The sequence below is a fragment of the Dipteris shenzhenensis genome, chromosome 21, assembly GCF_047967505.1.
Source record: "Dipteris shenzhenensis isolate YYH24624 ecotype China chromosome 21, Dip_SZ_1.0, whole genome shotgun sequence".
NCBI classification, from domain to species: domain Eukaryota; kingdom Viridiplantae; phylum Streptophyta; class Polypodiopsida; order Gleicheniales; family Dipteridaceae; genus Dipteris; species Dipteris shenzhenensis.
The window spans coordinates 52526933-52544151 of record NC_141616.1 but is presented as its reverse complement, the minus strand read 5'-3'; the positions used below and the strand labels follow the sequence as shown (position 1 = coordinate 52544151).

Sequence of the window (17219 nt, the reverse complement as noted above, 5' to 3'; positions counted from 1 at the left end):
CTCATACCATCATACAATAGTGTTGATGCCAAATCTCGCATCACGATCTCATACTCAGACATCTCACCCCCATCTCCCTTGGTGCCTCCAAAAAAAGAATCCATCATGTTCGCCATGCCCTTGTCCTTCTCTAGAGGATCATCCTCAAGATCATCTTGATCGAATCGTGGTGGTGGTGGTGTACGTGCTATGTCACTGCTCTCCTCACCTTGTATAATATAATGATGCAAGGTTAGTGTGTTCAACGAGGACAAGCAATATAAATATCCATGAATCATTCAAATATCATTGGTTTACCGATGATGCACTAACATGTTGACCAATATCCTCTTTCGGTGGTGCCTCTCCATACATCTGTAAGTGGCACATGACAATATGGCACTGATGACAAACCCCTCGCCTGTAATGCATGCTAGGACAAGGCAATCTCTCACGAAGCCACTTCAAACCCCGAGAGATGGCCCCCTATCCGATTATCTATAACTACTCATCCTCTCCACCTGCACACATCCATAACCATCATCCCCAAGTCAAGTCAAATAGGAGTCAAACTCCCAAACACCCAAATCCCCCAAATTCCCTCAAACCCCCTAATCCCCTCTCATTCACCAAACACCCTAGGGCCTAAATCCCCTCAAAATCCCTTCAAACACCCACTCACCCCCCAAAATCTCCCAAGCCCCCCCAAAAACCCTAAACCCTAAACCCCCAAAAAAACCATGTTTCTTCGATATGGGCATCGGTATATCCTGATGACCATACCGACATCCATACCGATGCTCTGCTTTTATATCATTAGGGAAATTTTGGACTAAAAAAGGGCCTCTTGGATTAGTCCCTTAAGATTTGTGATTAGTAAACCAACCAATGGGAAGGCTTGGGCATTAAAAGAATGGAGGATTCCATATTGGCCTCTCATTGGTGGAGAGACTTCCCTTGGTCCCCATTAGGCTCCCACTTGCCTCCTCTTTCCCCCACCACCTCCTGGGGCATTTACTCTCCCCCTTGACTTTTTCATGGTCCCCCTACCCTCCTCCTTCACTCCGTGGGCCCCCAAAACCACGAGTTTTTTTCCCTCAAAAAAATAAAAAATTTCCAAAAGTGTCCCCAACCCCCCAAACTATCCCCATTGACTCCCAACCTTCCTCCTAGCCTCTTTCTCCTCTCAGCCTCCTCCTCCTCCTCCTCTCAACCTCCTCTCAGCCTCCTCCTTCTCCTCTCAACCTCCCCTCAACCTCCTCCTCTCAACCTCTTCCTCCTCTCAGTCTCCTCTTAGCTTCCTCCTCTCAACCTCCACTCATCCTCCCCCTCTCAATATCCTTAGCCTCCTCTCAACATCCTCATTCTTGCTCTTAGCTTTGTCCTCTCAATCTCTTCCTCTTTTCTTTCTCCCATTCTTTCCATATTTATGAAGCACTCCTCTTCCCCTAGACCAGGTGTAAGACACATTTTGAAGGAGTACTTCATTTTGGGATTGCTCAAAAGGGGCTTGTATGGGAATGAGGGTAAGAGGACTATGTTGTGGAGAGAGAGAGAGAGAGAGTGTGTGTGTGTGAGAGAGAGATATGGATTCCCATGCATTGTGTGTGTGTGTGTGTGTAAGAGAGAGAGAGAGAGATGGATTCCCATGCTCTGTGTGTGTGTGTGTGTGTGTGTGTGTGAGAGAGAGAGAGAGAGAGAGAGAGAGAGAGAGAGAGAGAGAGAGGGAGAGGAAGAGATGGATTCCCATGTTTTGTGTGTGTGTGTGTGTGTGTGAGAGAGAGAGAGAGAGAGAGAGAGAGAGAGAGAGAGAGAGAGAGAGAAGCCAATGGATTCCTATGGATCATGATGTAGTGGACACAATAAAGATTTGATTTGATTCCTAGGCTTTATTTGGTTTGAAGTTATTTTGTAGATATTCTGATTTCTATTACTAAGATAATGATTTTGAAGAAATACTAATGATTTACTTATTGCAATTGTCAGGATGCATCAAAATTGACCATTTAGGGACATGCCAAGTACCGCTACTATAATATCTATGAGAAGTGAATTCATGATCACAATGGGGCATGCCTTACAATGATTATTATTTTCTTTTATAGATTAAAAAGTTAAAGATTAAGAAGTTATTGGAAAGGCACATACCACCATCTTGGATCAAAATGATCCGGATGAAAAACCACCTATATTGAAGATAGGTGCCAAATGCCATCAATTATATATATGAAATTATGCTTAAGTACATGTATCAATGGATCTTAAAAAATGAAAGCTTCGATTAATTAAATCATTAGTATGCACCTGCTCACAATGCTCAGGAAGAACAAAAGTATCACTTTCATTGGTCCAAAGTTTGGTGGAGTCTATTGCAAAGAAACTATTATTGTCTTTCCTCACTGTCACATGGGGACTGTTGTAAATAGTTCTAAACCATTTTACATCAAGAATGAAAATACTAAATCGTTTGAAATCAATTTCATAGATTTCACGTATGGTCCCACAATAATCCAACTATGAGGAGAGAAGATTGGTATCCAAAGCACTTGCTCGGCTATCTTGTGTGAGGTTAGCCATGACTCCACAATAATATGTGACTCTCTTTGAATCGATGCGTTCCATGCAAAAATATCATCCATATGATCATAATGCAATGTACTTTTTGTACTGCAAAAGAGCATCATTAAAACAATGAGGATGCATCTATTTTATAGCGTATATTGCCACAAATAATTACTTAATTATGTCAAGAGGTAAGAAACTTACATGCATCATACATCCAGATAATAACTCTCGCTCATGCTCGTTTATTGTCTCTCCATCGCATTTGGCTTTACGTAGGGCCAATTGTAGCCAATTAAGTGACATGTGAGTGGGGAGAAGGGCGAGATCCCGTGGATATGGTTGCGATCGCCTGTAAATTACTCTGAATCTCTTCCTTGCAGCTATTCTTTTTGCTTTGGCCGCTTCATATCTCTCAATCTACTTTTACATCTCCTTGCTATTGAGGATACAAAACTTATTGAATTTCTCCATTTTCTCTTTGCTCATCTTTCTTTCAATCCCTTTTTCTTGGGAAACCTTGCCAACGATGTGATCATCATCCTTGTTATGCCAAGCCTGCGGCATATCGGGATCCGTGGATGTAAGAAACTCCATGATATATACTAATGACTCTTGCACAAGACATCCCTCTACCATGCTTGCTTCTGGTCTTGCTCTTTGCCTTACAAATCCCTTTTAAATTTTTCATAAACCGCTCGAGAAAAAACATCCACCGACTATGAACGGTACTTGCAATGGCCACCTCATCAACTATGTGCATAAGCAAGGGCACTTGAGTTTTCATAATGCTCAAGGGAAAGTGTTTCTCAAGCAAGAATACGGCTTCAATGGAGTCCACCCTAGCCTTCTCGATGCTCAATATGGAGATCTCTTTTTGAGATATCCACCTATTTCACATGCCCATGTAAGATATATTCATAATCAGTCTACAAATTATTCAGCTTAAATTGAAGAAAATGCAATCAATGCGATTTGATAGTAAGCATACCTCACAATACCACTGATCTTGAATATAACATTTTTAACATCTTCTCGTAAGCACCCTTTCACTGTAATTGGGAGGATGAACTATCAAAGCAACAAAGAAGTCATGTCAATAATATAACATAGTCATAATTACACTAATGCATCACAATTATTGGTACACTAATCCTACAGCTTAGAATACCTGTAAGACCTTGTGCCAATCATGGGACTTGAGCCCACTAAGCTTATTGTCCTTTGAAAATGCTCCTTTCAAGCAATGCATGTACCCTGTGGGTGTTCGAAAAGAGGCAATGTCTGCCTTGACTGCTGCCTCCTCTGTCTTGGAGAGGATCCATGTTGCTTTCGGGAGGACAACTTTTCCCAAAGCATGCACTTGGGGCCACAAACGAGACATCCTATTCATAGCACACAGGTCTTCTTGCACTCCTCTCGAGTCTTTGGAACCAACCAAGTGTGCCCAAATAGTAGCCCCTACATTCTTGAAGATATGCATGGGATCCAAGAGATGATTGATTTGTAACTAACCCCAATAAGGAAGCTCATGAAAGATGGATAGCCTCTTCATACCATGAGGAGGTTCCTCTCCATTCACCCTCCAAGCCTGAATCTAGTCACTTGCCTTCAAATATGGTAGTGGTGGATCAAGCTGGGCCTCCACGCATGACATGGTCCAGCGAAAGGTATCGAGCATGACCTTCATAAACATTTTTTCTCATATGTTTGGAGTATTGTGCAAGCGGTTTCAAACCCGGTCCACAAACAGGACAAGCATGGTACCCACTTGTAACAAGTCCTGCACGCGTGCATGAATGTGTTAGTATAAGACATGCACGTGAAAGAGTCATAAAAGCATAATCCTGTATTATACATGTAAAGACACAACCATGTACCTGCGCACTCTCCATATCCTGGGTAGTCATGCATGGTCCACATCAAGATACCCATGACCAAAATATCATTGGTATGTCTAGGAGCTCTGGAAATATCAAAGACCAACACTCCTCTCCATAAGATATGTAACTTCTCTATCAAAGGTGCCATGTTCACGTCCATATTTTTGGCCTTGTACTTCCTTGGCACAAGTAGTGCAAGCATAAGGTGTCCCTTCTTTATTGTTAGCCATGGTGGGATATTGTAATTCACCAAGACTATGGGCCATGTTGACCAAGATGTCGAGTGTAACCCGAAAGGGTTCACACTGTCCATGGCGAGCCCAAGATGTAAGTTGTGTGGCTCCCTCACAAAGTCCGGCCACTGATTGTCTATGTGCTTCCAAGCTACACAATCTGCAGGAATCCTCAATGTGTCATCAGTGGACTGATGAGATGCATGCCAAGTCATCAACTCCACTATGGATTTGCATCGGAACATGTGATGTATTCTTGCAATGATGGAAAAGTGCCTCAAGACCTTTACCGGTATCTGTTCACCTTGCAAGTCATCTCTATATCATTGTTTACCACACTCTATCTCCATGCTCACGACAAAAGAGAATACGATCATTACGGCAAGCATGGATGGTATCGTAATCCATACCCACCATTGTTAGCATCTTCTTCGCTTCATCTCTTAATGTTGGCATGGTATTTGGTGCAGGCAACACCTTCTGGAGCAACCTATCCCAATTCAAGCATATATAGGCTTCGAATAATGATGATTCTCAAACATACATGATGATTCTCAAAACAAACAATATCCAAATATGAGTCAAATTAATGTGGGAGCTAACCTCATTAAGGCCGAGACACTTGTATCTGACCACCCATACTTTGCTTGTAGATTCAAGATTGAGAGACAAGCCCATAGTTTAGACATCCTAGCACCCTTGTACAATTGTGCTGATTGCAACTCTCACATATTGTCGGACATCACGTGTACATGTGATGCAGTGCCCCTAATCCATCATGTCCACCAATAGAAAATAAAAAGGGCTCAATAGTGATGGCCACCATGAGGCGGTTAATGAGCCACCACTTCAAGAGCGGCATAGCTACTGATTGGCGGTACTAAGATTACCAAAAGAAGCAAGGGCTAAGGCTTCCTCTTTGCCATAAAGAAGAGCTCCTAAGTAGTGAGTTGGCAGATGACACGGCTGTTTTTTGAATTGAAATTAAGACAATACCCTAATCCTCCAAATTGGGAGTTTAATTCAGATTACATGCGAGAGCACATGGGTGGGGTCCTGAAGCATCGTAGGTCAACCTTGCGTACTTCAATCGCAAAGAGGAAGGCTAAACACAGCTGGGCAGACAAAGCTGACTGGAAGTTTTTCAAGAAGCAGTACAGGGACCATCCTGAATTATTTAAGGGTCAGAGGAGGGTGCAAGGAGAAGGCTGGACTCCATAGGTACTTCGCACTTTGGTGCAGGCGGACGGTTGGCGTTCGAGGCAACCGTGGTAAGTCTACTTCTTCTCATTTAATTTATTATTCTATTTGTTTTATTACATATTGCATGCACTTTATCTAACTCTTGTAAATTGGGTCCACAGCAAGCTGCGATGGGTCACCTTCCCACAGACGCAAAGATGAGACCTGGGTTTCACATAAGAATAAAGCCGTGGTTTATTGAGTAGTAGGCGCTAGGAGCGATGGTCACTTGGGCTGAGGTAGCTGCTCACACTGTATAAATCTACTCCTACTTGTAATCTCACTTTTTAAACTATTTTTTAAAAGTTCCAATCTAATTTCGAATTAATATGGTTTCACTCTTAGAATCAAAGCTCGAATGTCCCATCAATGGAGGTGAGCGGTGATGATGAGGGATTAGGCTTACCCTGCTTCGACGAGGGCCAAGGATCAGGCTAGTGTGATGAGGATGAGGGCAATGATTCGGATAAGCAATAGTTGTAGTAGTAGTTTGCATATACTTCAGCATGTATATGCTTTTCGTATGTCGGCTCGTTTGAGCGATTTTGTATCACTCTTTTCGAAAGGGTAATTTTGTAACAAACAACGAGGAAACATGGCTGGTTGAGAAATTAAATAGACCTACATACAACTTGACTACCAAGTACAGAAGTGAAGACCGAATTTTGAGAAACAAACCATCTCAAGAAGGTCCACATGGACAAAATGAAAAGCAAGTAATACTTGATCGACACAATGCCTTCTCAGACTGCTATTAATGATTCTCATGAACAAGCAAGGTGCATGCAAGGCAACAAGGGTATGAGCATGCAGAGAAGGTAGTGGAAGATAGCAAAGGGACGTTCTTCTTGAGAGCATGTTGGGAAGGTAGCAATAGCACCAGCAAAGGAACACCTTCAAAAAATTCTAGAGGCAAGACAACACGTGCAACAATAAAACCAGCAAAGGAAACACTCCTGATAGGATGAAAATTTTCCATGTAGACACTCTGTTGGAAAAATGCCATGTATGTCACTCTAGTTCCACCACCTGAAGCTCCAGTTCGACTACACTTCCCATAATTTCATGAAAAATGGAGATGACATGGAAATTCACACAAATTGCATAAGTCTCCATTAAAGCAATGCCTTAGCCTACATGGCAATGCTAATAAAAGGCTATATTGAGGTGCATAATGGACATATTTTAGCATGATATAGTTTTTTATGAGACCACCCACTCTCCTTCTCCATTGAAATTTTTGAAGGTTTTAGACATAGCCCTATTCCCTATTGGTGTGTCAATGAAGTCACATTTGGATCTAATCCACATGAACAAAAAATGTAAACATTAAATGAACCCGACGAATGCGTCTGACAAGCTGTAAGGAGCTGAGGGAGGCGTGTGACAAGCTCCAAGGATCTCTTTGTGAGATGTAGAGGTTGAAAGTGACATCATTTCATTGGGTAGGACAAACCATCCTTGTCAGGTCTGGAGTGTTCAATGGACATTGAAGGCAATGGAAGCTTTTGATTGGTTTCAAGAGCAATGGCTTCGAATGGCATCCTCCAAAATGGAGGCGCCAATGTGGAGTGTGCACACCAAAGGGGCTTCAAATAAGTCTCGAAATGCTCCAAAAGCCACCATCAGACTCGAATTTTGGGCTATGTGTGTATACGAGAAGTGAGGTTTAGAAGTTAGATCGTTAGATTGCATTCCCGCGCCTCGCTCAGCTCTATCCAGTGGGCGTGAAAAAGCTTGGCCAAGGGGAGTAGATTCGCGTTCCCGTGTGCTTGCTCCTAGCATGCTACAGTCCACCAGTGTCAAAGACCACCGAAGAGGAATCTTGCAATCGCAATCCCAGGTTGCAAGTTCAAAGTTCGACCACTACCAGGCTGCTACGGTCCACCACTGTCACAAGACCACCGGCTGCACCAGGTTTGATTGATGGTGGCACCGTAATGCCCGCCAGCCCTCAAATTTGAAGGTTGCAACACCCTTCAAAGGGGGGTTTACCCTTATAGAGAAGGGTAAATTTTTTTAAGCCATTCAAAAGAATCGTGATTTTTGAAATTATCCTTCAACTCAGAAGGAGATAAATTTTTTTAACATTCAAATGAAATTATGATGTTTAAGTTATCCTTCAGAATGGAAGGGTATTATTTTTTTTATGTTTCAAAAGAAGGACACACTTATTATAGGCCTTCAAAAGAAGGGCGGACATATTTTTGACCTTCAAAATTTTAAAAATTAAATATTATTAATAATATAAAATAAATAAAGAAATTAAAAATCATTGGCTCAAGCTGTCAAGTTGATGATTGCAAGAAGTTGTGGGTACTAGGTAGTTAAAACTTAATACTAAATAGTAAATAGCTCCTTAAACCGAGTGGTTATTGGGATTCCACACTGCACAGTCACCGTCCTCGTTCCACCGATGCATTCCATCACGTTTCTGCCTGTCATCTCCAAGGACCAAGTGCACCCCGCCAGCATGGCTGCCTTCTTGCTCATGCACATCGAAGAATGCCTTCACCTCGTCCTGCGTCATAGAGATATACAACATAACAAAGAGACTGTTAGGATCGTCTGCAAGTTGGATCAAGAGAGAGATATCCCATAGAAGTTCACGAGCTCTCACGAGTCACCAGTATCGCGTCGAACGGTCTGGTCTTGAGGCCCGAAAGTTCTGCTTTCAACTTCCAAGTTCCAAGTTCCTGATTCCTGAATCCCCTATTTCTTGTACACGGGTGACGGACCCTGAGTCCTGACCACGTGAGTCAAGAAGATGAGAGTCGAGACCAAGTTGAGGTGCAAAGCATTGAGCAAGCCGCCATCCACGAGTGATGATTCACGAACATACTCTTTCGACGAGAGGGCTCAGAGCTGAGAGGACTCAGGAGCACAAGAATAGCCCTCAAATTTGAAGGGTGCCTTAGCCTTTCATTTTGAAGGGTAAAATCTTTCAAGCACTTCTTAAAAGAAGGGTGAAAAAATACATTTCCCTTCTTTTGAAACTCAATTTTTTTTTCACACTTCCTTCTTTGAAGGACAAAAAGAGGACTACTTTTCTTTTGCATGGTAATATGTTTATCACCCTTCACAACATTAAACTAAAAAGTCCAAAAAAGCACCATCATGTGAAAATAAGTCCAACAGTGAACTAATAAATTTCAACATTAAACAAATAAGTCCAAAAACACCATCATGTGAAAATAAATACATCATGTGAAAATAAATACATCATGTATATAAAAAGTTTGATGTACAAAGAGTCATGATGCACAAAATTGGTTATAATGTAAACAAAAGGTCATATAAAAACCATGCAAAAGTGCTATACTAGGTTGCAATAAAGGCATTCCTTTCTTCATAGTGCCTTACCTAGAACTTGGGGATTTCAACATTAAACAAATAAGTCTAGAAAATCACCATCATGTGAAAATAAATACATCATGTATATAAAAAGTTTGATGTACAAAGAGTCTGATGTACAAAATTGGTTATAATATAGATAAAAGGTCATATTAAGACCATACCAAAGTGCTATACTTGATCTCCTGTTATCATCATTACCATGGCACGTATTTTGCACTGTCTAGAAGTTTGAGATGCATCATCAAAAATCATGTTTTTTGGATAATTGTATATTACATCAACTCCATCAGTGAATAGACTCTCTAATTCACTTACTAGTGGTTTAAGAAAGGCACTAAAAACATCGCCTGAGCTTTTAATTATTTTCTTGCAACTGAAGGGTATAAAGAGAATAGGTAGAACCCCCACAATGGATTTTCTTCCAGTGTTTAGAATATAAATTTCCACTGCACCACAGTCTTTTTGTATAGTTTGTGATGCTTGAAAACTATCCCAATGTAATAACAATGCAAAGTTGCAAGGATCTCCCTTGCAATACTTCTTTTCACATTTGATTGGAAAGCGACACTCCATGTAGATGAAGTCTCTTCCTCATTCCAACCACATTGTAAAGTTCTTGACATTGCACTTCTAGGGAATGTAGCATATCTCTAGCATATGCTTTCTTGCAATGCGAGGTTTCACATACTATAGGTAGCTTGTAAAGGGAATTGGGATTCCAAAAGGCTTGAACATCACGACATTTGTAACCATCCCAACAAAAGTCAAAAATATGCTCAGGTTGAGCACTTTTTTCTTTTCCTAACCACCTTTCCTTATTACGCCACATTTGAAGAAATTCATGACAAAAAGTTCTACTCTTAACTAGCAGTTGAAGTTGCTTGCTTATAGGTATATAATCAAACAAGACCATATCCTTCCTTGGGATGCCACACTTTTGACAACAATCTTTGCAATCACGTTTAGGTATCCTCTTTTTATTTTCATTTCTACATGAACAATATATCACATTTTAAGAGTAATTATTATCATTTGAAGGTAGAAGCAACTCTGGATCATGTACATTTTCAAGTGATCCCATACATAGCCTATAGTGTTGAGTCTCGACCATTCCAAGACTACTCAATAAAGAGTTAAATTGCTTCCAACTTGTAGGAGTCTTAATGCCATTAAGATCATCATCCCATGTTGGATGTAATTGTACCAAAAGTTTACTAAGGCTTGGTTTCTTACTTTCAACACTAGGCTTTCCTAAACCTCCAAATAGATGTCGAAGCATCTTATCCTGTAATTCTAGTGAGACTTTATGATCATCCCATAATGCTTGTAATTCAATTATACTCCCTAAGATTTGATCCTCTAATGCATCTTGAAACTCTTCTCCATCTTCATTTTCACTCTATAACTCCCTCAAAAGTTCAGCATGTGCTTCTAAATCATCCATAGCATTCTCTACATGGAGTGGACCACTATCATCATCTTCTAAATCATTATTATCTTCAAACTCTATTATATTCTCAGCTTTGATATTATTTAAGACAAATGTAGCACCAAGATCCTCAAATCTATCCTTCTATTTTTTATGTCAAAAAAAGGTGGCAGGAGCCATGTAATGGCCTCCACAACAAAATGAGTTACAATTACACCAAACTTTTCTTTGTTCACTAGGGGGTCTCAACAAGTGTGCCTCTCCTTGTGTATCCAATATAGATGGACTTTGGTCTTCAGCTACATTTTGTGTTTCTCTGATTATAGATGGATGAACATTTCCCAACTAATGTGGCACCATTAAAAAATGGTGTTATAATCCAAAAGGGCTTCTTTCTAGTTTCAACCATTGTGCACACCAATACTGGGTGCTTAACTGCAACTGTTTGTTCTTTGAGCCTTTCTTGCACAACTAGTCTTGCATTTTGACCATGAAAATGCTTGCCCACAAACTATAGATGTTCATGCAATCCAAGGACACCGCTTATCCTAACCTTGTATGTAGTACCAAATGCCCCACTGGCAATTTTTTCACCTACTTGTATCAAATCATCATTGAACCTACAAAAATACATGACCTAATGCACATTACGTGTTTCCATGATAGGCATGGCTTGTGTTCTAACCAAATTTATCTCTTCTAGAGACTGGGTCCATGGCAATAAGAGCACGCTCGGCAAAAGACCTCTGAGCCTTATTTGTCAGCTCACCTATTTTAGCCTGGTTGCTGGACATTACACATATTCGAGTCCTTCTATTAATCCAAAGTGTATTCCAATACACTTTCTGGGCCTTCTCTACTTGTTGTTGGGTAAGAGGTGAGAGATTGTTATTATATACATCTAGAACCGACCCAATATAGGCAGTCAATCTCTTTGGACCCTCTTTATTCCAATGTGAAGCAAGCAAAAGGTCTACTCTTTGCATGTCTGTCAACTTCTTTTCAACCTCTAAGGCAATGTTTATCTTACACTAGAAAATGGCAAGATCGCTTTGCATAATTCTCTCCATTTCTTTTTGAGATAGACCACTAATGAAGACTAGCATGCATTCCCTAATGACTTTGTTGAGCAATAATTTATCCTGGCCTTTTAATTTGATCTCACTGTTGGTCTTTTTCTTCTTTTGGCTAGCTAATACACTTGTGTGATCCATCTTTAAAGAGACTCTCCAACAATAATTTGAACATTTTCAATAAACATGCAATCAATAAAAGACACGCTTCAATCATGATGAGCCAAAATATCCTTTTCAAAGTAAATCATTGAAGAAAGTTATAGTAAAAAAAGATTTAGAGAAGAAATCATGCAATAAATTAAGACATGCAATCATTATGCTTTTCTTACCGTGCTTAGAATATGTTAAGACCACTTTTGAATATTTTTTTCTTACACACATATACCTAGGATTTAGAGCTTTTGCAAAATTTCAATTAGACATGCAATCATGACACTTTTCATGCCCCACCTGATCTGAGGATCCGATAGAACAATGGCACCATGATTGCATTCTAGAAACACACTTTAGACATGCAATCATGATGCTTTTCATGCCCCACCTGATCCGAGGATCCAATAGAACAAGGGCACCACGATTGCATTCTAAAAACACACTTTAGACATGCCATCATGATGCTTTTCATACCCCACCTGATCCGAGGATCTGATAGAGCAATGGCGCCGCAATTACATTCTAAAGGCACACATACACAGATTTGATTTTGAGCTTTTGTAAAATTCATTTAGACATGCAATCATGATGCTTTTCATGCCCCACCTGATCCGAGGATCTGATAGAACAATGGCGCCACAATTGCATTCTAAAAAAACACTTTAGACATGCCATCACGACGCTTTTCATACCCCACCTGATACGAGGATCTGATAGAGCAATGGCGCCGCAATTACATTCTAAAGGCACACATACCACATTGCTTTCTCAAATTTCACACAAGAGATATGTAATTAAAACTTAAGAACTTCTATCGTTACAAAGCATATCATGAATCTTGTTTTAAGTGCATCGATTGATTCATGATATGTGTTCTCTAACTTACTAGTTTTAGTTTCCATGGATTTGTAATGCATAACATAGTTGCATAACATAGAAATGTAGCATAAGTAGCAAAGTGCATAACATAAAGATAATATAGAAATGTAGAAATGTAAGAATCTGATAGAAAGATAAGATGCATTCCATGAGTACATTTTTAAATGTAGCATAAATATCCAAGTGCATAACATAAAGAGAAGGTATGTCTCTACTACATTGTTTAACATATTAAATCATGTGTGTGTGTGTGTGTGTGTGTGTGTGTGTGTGTTAGAGAGAGAGAGAGAGAGATTATTATTATTATTTTAATGTGTGTGTATGTATCTATGTGTGTGTGTCTTTGTGTGAGAGAGAGAGGGAGAGAGGGAGTCCAATTGCAAATCGCCATGCTACCATGCTACCTGCACTACAAGAGGAGTTCTTTTAGCTCTCAAAGTTTCTTCAAAGAAAAAAAGACACCATGCTTGTATTTCACTCTAAAAAATAATCAATCTAATGCATAAAAGTTAGAGACTCACTCCATTTAAGAGCTCCCAATGAAATAGAAACTAAAATGTAGAACTTTTAATACACTCTCTTCAAAGGTATTACAACCCTAGAATCTTAAACCTTTGAATTTCTTTTGAATTCTTGCAGGGATTTAATCGCTTGAAAAAACAAAATCTAATCCTAGTTTTCAATAAAAAACAAAAATAGTTTTTAAGGGTCTGCAAATACAAAACAAAACAGTTTCTTGAAAAAAATCATATGAGGGTACAAAAAAGAGTCTACAAAATCGTATGGAGGACTAAGGCTTTCTACAAAATTGACTAAGGTTTCTAAGGACAAAAAAATCGACTAAGGTTTCTAAGGGCTTGCAAATACAAAACAAAACTTGAAAAAATAAAAAAAACAGTACATTATACCTTATATGTTGAGTCGGGTCTTCGGCTTCTCCCGGCGTACTATGGAATCACGGTGCAGGCCGCCGTCTTTGGAAGTTTGAGTCTAGATGTTGTGAGTACTGGGTGCTCTGCCCAATTGCAGTCATAGGATAGGACGGGGCCGATCGGTGGGCAATCTCTGAGGAGTTTGAGGAACTAGTTGCAGTAGCGCACATGCGTGCACCAAACAGCACCTGTAGCAAGCCGCGGGTGAAAGCAGACTAAGCTTTGGATAGACAAAGCTTTGGATTAAACTATTGGCATGACAACAACAAAATATGGAGGCGCTTAGGTGCAACATTTGCATGCAGGTGTGTAAGCTCTGTGGAGATCGAGGCTGCCCTAAAGTCACACACGTATGCTGGAGTGAAAATGGCCGACTCCCGAGTACTTGGAGTGCTGGAGTGTAGGACCTAGGTGTATGGTGTGGACTCTGTAGAGATCAGATCGACAGCAGCAGAAATTCAAGAATAGACTAGAACGTGCACACGGCAAGAGACTCCAGCAGCAGCAATAGCATAGAGTGACGAGTCAAGAAGAGAGTCAAGAAGTAGCAAGGTTGGCTCGAGACCTTGATCGCGAGCAAGTATAGGCTAGGTATCAAGAAGAGCTCAGGAAAGTATGAGTCGTGAGCAGGGGAGGAGATTGAGACAGCAAACATTATCTACATGTACATCAGAGTCCTGGCTCTAACTAGCCATTTGGGTTTTCCCGCTTCTCCCTTCCCTCTCAATTTTTGGGGCTAAAAGTTTTTAATGCACAAGACAACAATATCCAAGTCTAGACTCACATTTGACCAATGATTACCTTGCATGTAATTGTCATACTTTGGAAAACTCTTTTTCCCCTTTGAAAACTATTACAAATAATGCATAACATAAAAGATAGATAACATAATGCATAACATAAAAGATAGATAACATAAAGGGGAGAGTGCATGCCAACAAAGGCCATGGTCGTGAGTTTGCTGGGCCAATGGTAGACAATGTTCTAACATATGACCGCATTGAAAGTTTGGTGCATAAGTGCCAACACTACACAAAGACACTCAGGCTAGTCTACCTTGGAGGCACTCTATCCTGTTGATGAGTTAGCTATTTGGGAGAGACCCATTTGTCTTTTCCCACTTCCCCCCTTCCCTCTCAATTTTTGGTGCCTTGGATTTTTCTAGTGCATCTTTTTCTCACTTGACCATAGGTCTCAGGGTGACCACCTCACATTGTTGATGCAACATCACCTCACATTGTTGTACTTCTTTTTCCAATATGAGAATTTGGTATTCATAGCCTTGGCTCTCACCCTTAACATTATTTTGACACAGCATCTGCAAGGAATCAAAATATTTGCTACCTCTAGGCTACCTCCTTGGTTACTCATTTCCTTTTTATCATAACCATAGTCATAGTTTCCTACAGTCCCTGATGCTTGAATTTTTAAAGATGAATTATTAAATTGTCTACATAGTGCTTTTTCTACGATCACAAATCACATTCTACTTTGTTGAGTCAGTCATGATAGTCCTATAGGTCATCTTCTATTCTATCATCTCTCAAACCTTCTTTTTGACCTTCACTCTATACTAAGGAGTATGACTTGCTAGCCAAAGAGATTCCTCTATAAAGACTTAAGCTTTTTGGTTGATTGTTATAGTTGCCAAAGACATTGGTTATCCGATTTGAATAGGAGTTGTAGTCCTCAACTAAAATACTTGATTTTGGTTATTAATAAACCTTCATGCAAAGTAGGATTTAGTGCTTCACATCATCATCATTGTTATTAGGTTCCTTGTCTAGCCTTTTGCTAGACCTAGGCTTAGAAAAAAAAACTTTGAGATTAGGAACCTAATAGCTCATCTTGGATCAAATGCACCAATCACAAAATGTGTATTTGATGTAACCTATAGTAATCCAATCTTCCTTGATGCCAATATGAGCATATCCTCTAGCACCTTCTACAGTTTAGTTTAAAGTAGTTTTATTTCTTCCTAGGAAAACTTATGTGAGGAATTCTTTAGATATCCCTCAATTAGATTTTAACTTGGTCGGAGGTCAACTTCGAGTTGTTTGGGCCTGTGGTAAGTTGAGGTTCGAACTTGGATCAATAGGACCACATGTGTCCTCGAGCCTCTATCCCCATCTATGCCAAGTAGGACAATCATTCATCATCATTGCAGAAACTACAAGAGTGTTTTAGAATGCAACGTCACATCAACAACATACGTATTCTTGGGTATTGTATGGAGAAATTTATTGCCTCTATATTATCATTCTTAAAAATTATCCACTTGCTATACTTACCTTCATGTCACCGATCGATACACCCATCCTTGCCATGCGTAGACCCACCAAAATGTGGGATCATTTGATAAGTTCATGTATCCTAGCTTCCTTGCATGCATCCACCATAGTGGGATCATTTGATAAGTCCATGTAGGACTTAGCTTCATGTCACCGATCCATACACCCAAATTTCCCTTGCATAGACCCACCAAAATGTGGGATCATTTGATAAGTTCATGTGTCCCATCTTCCTTGCATGCATCAATTGTAGTGGGATCTTTTGATAAGTTCATGCAAGACTTACCTTCATGTCAATGATCCATACACCTAGGTTTCCCTTGCATAGACCCACCAAAATGTGGAATCATTTGCTAACTTGCATGTATTTTGTCCTTGCATGCAAGTGGAATCCACTATAGTGGAGTCATTCCATGCACCGACCACCATAGTGGAATCATTTGATGAGTTGCATGCATTTCTTCCTTGCATGCATACACCCATCAAAATGGGGGATCATTCGATAAGGTCGTTTGGAATGACTTGATAAGATCATTGACTTCGCCAAAGTGGGATTATTTGAAAAGTTCATTCGATGAGTTCTATTTAATATGTTTCATTTGATAAGATCAAATAAGCTCCTTGCCTCATGGAAGCATATGGAGTAACCTTGGCTTATGGAATCATGTGTCACTTGCATTTATTTGTTGGCTTATTATCATGTTCATAAGGGTTGATCGGATTAATATGTGTGCTCATATGCTTCATAGGCCACCATAAACTAAAGTAAAGTTCTCCTTCATGGAGTACGAGTTGCATTTGAAAAACCACTACACAATGCATACATGTAAAGTCTCCCCTCAATTGCACAAGTGCATATATAATAATGATCAGCTTTGCATTCCCAAAACATGACAAAGTATCTCCAAGTGGAATTACAAGTTTCGATGTAGTGCCACAATATACCAAGGAAGAACATCTGGTTGTGCGCTTGCCCAAGTTGATGCAGCCTTTGCATTCCCAAAACATGACAAAGTACCTTGAAGTGGCATTACAAGTTTCGATGTAGTGCCACAACATACCAAGCGAGAGCATCTGGTTGTGCACTTGCCCAAGTTGATGCAGCCTTGCAAGAACATGCAATAGGTTTAGGAACTTCTTATTGAGGTACTGCCATTGGCCTTTCAATCGGCCGAATGCATGCTCCATAACAATTCAGGTGGA

General features: G+C 40.1%; 1 pseudogene; it reads right to left on the bottom strand.

Annotated features, from left to right (window-relative positions):
* Positions 1-473: 473 nt before the first annotated feature.
* On the bottom strand, positions 474-16052 carry LOC147889052 (uncharacterized; annotated as a pseudogene).
* Positions 16053-17219: the final 1167 nt, after the last annotated feature.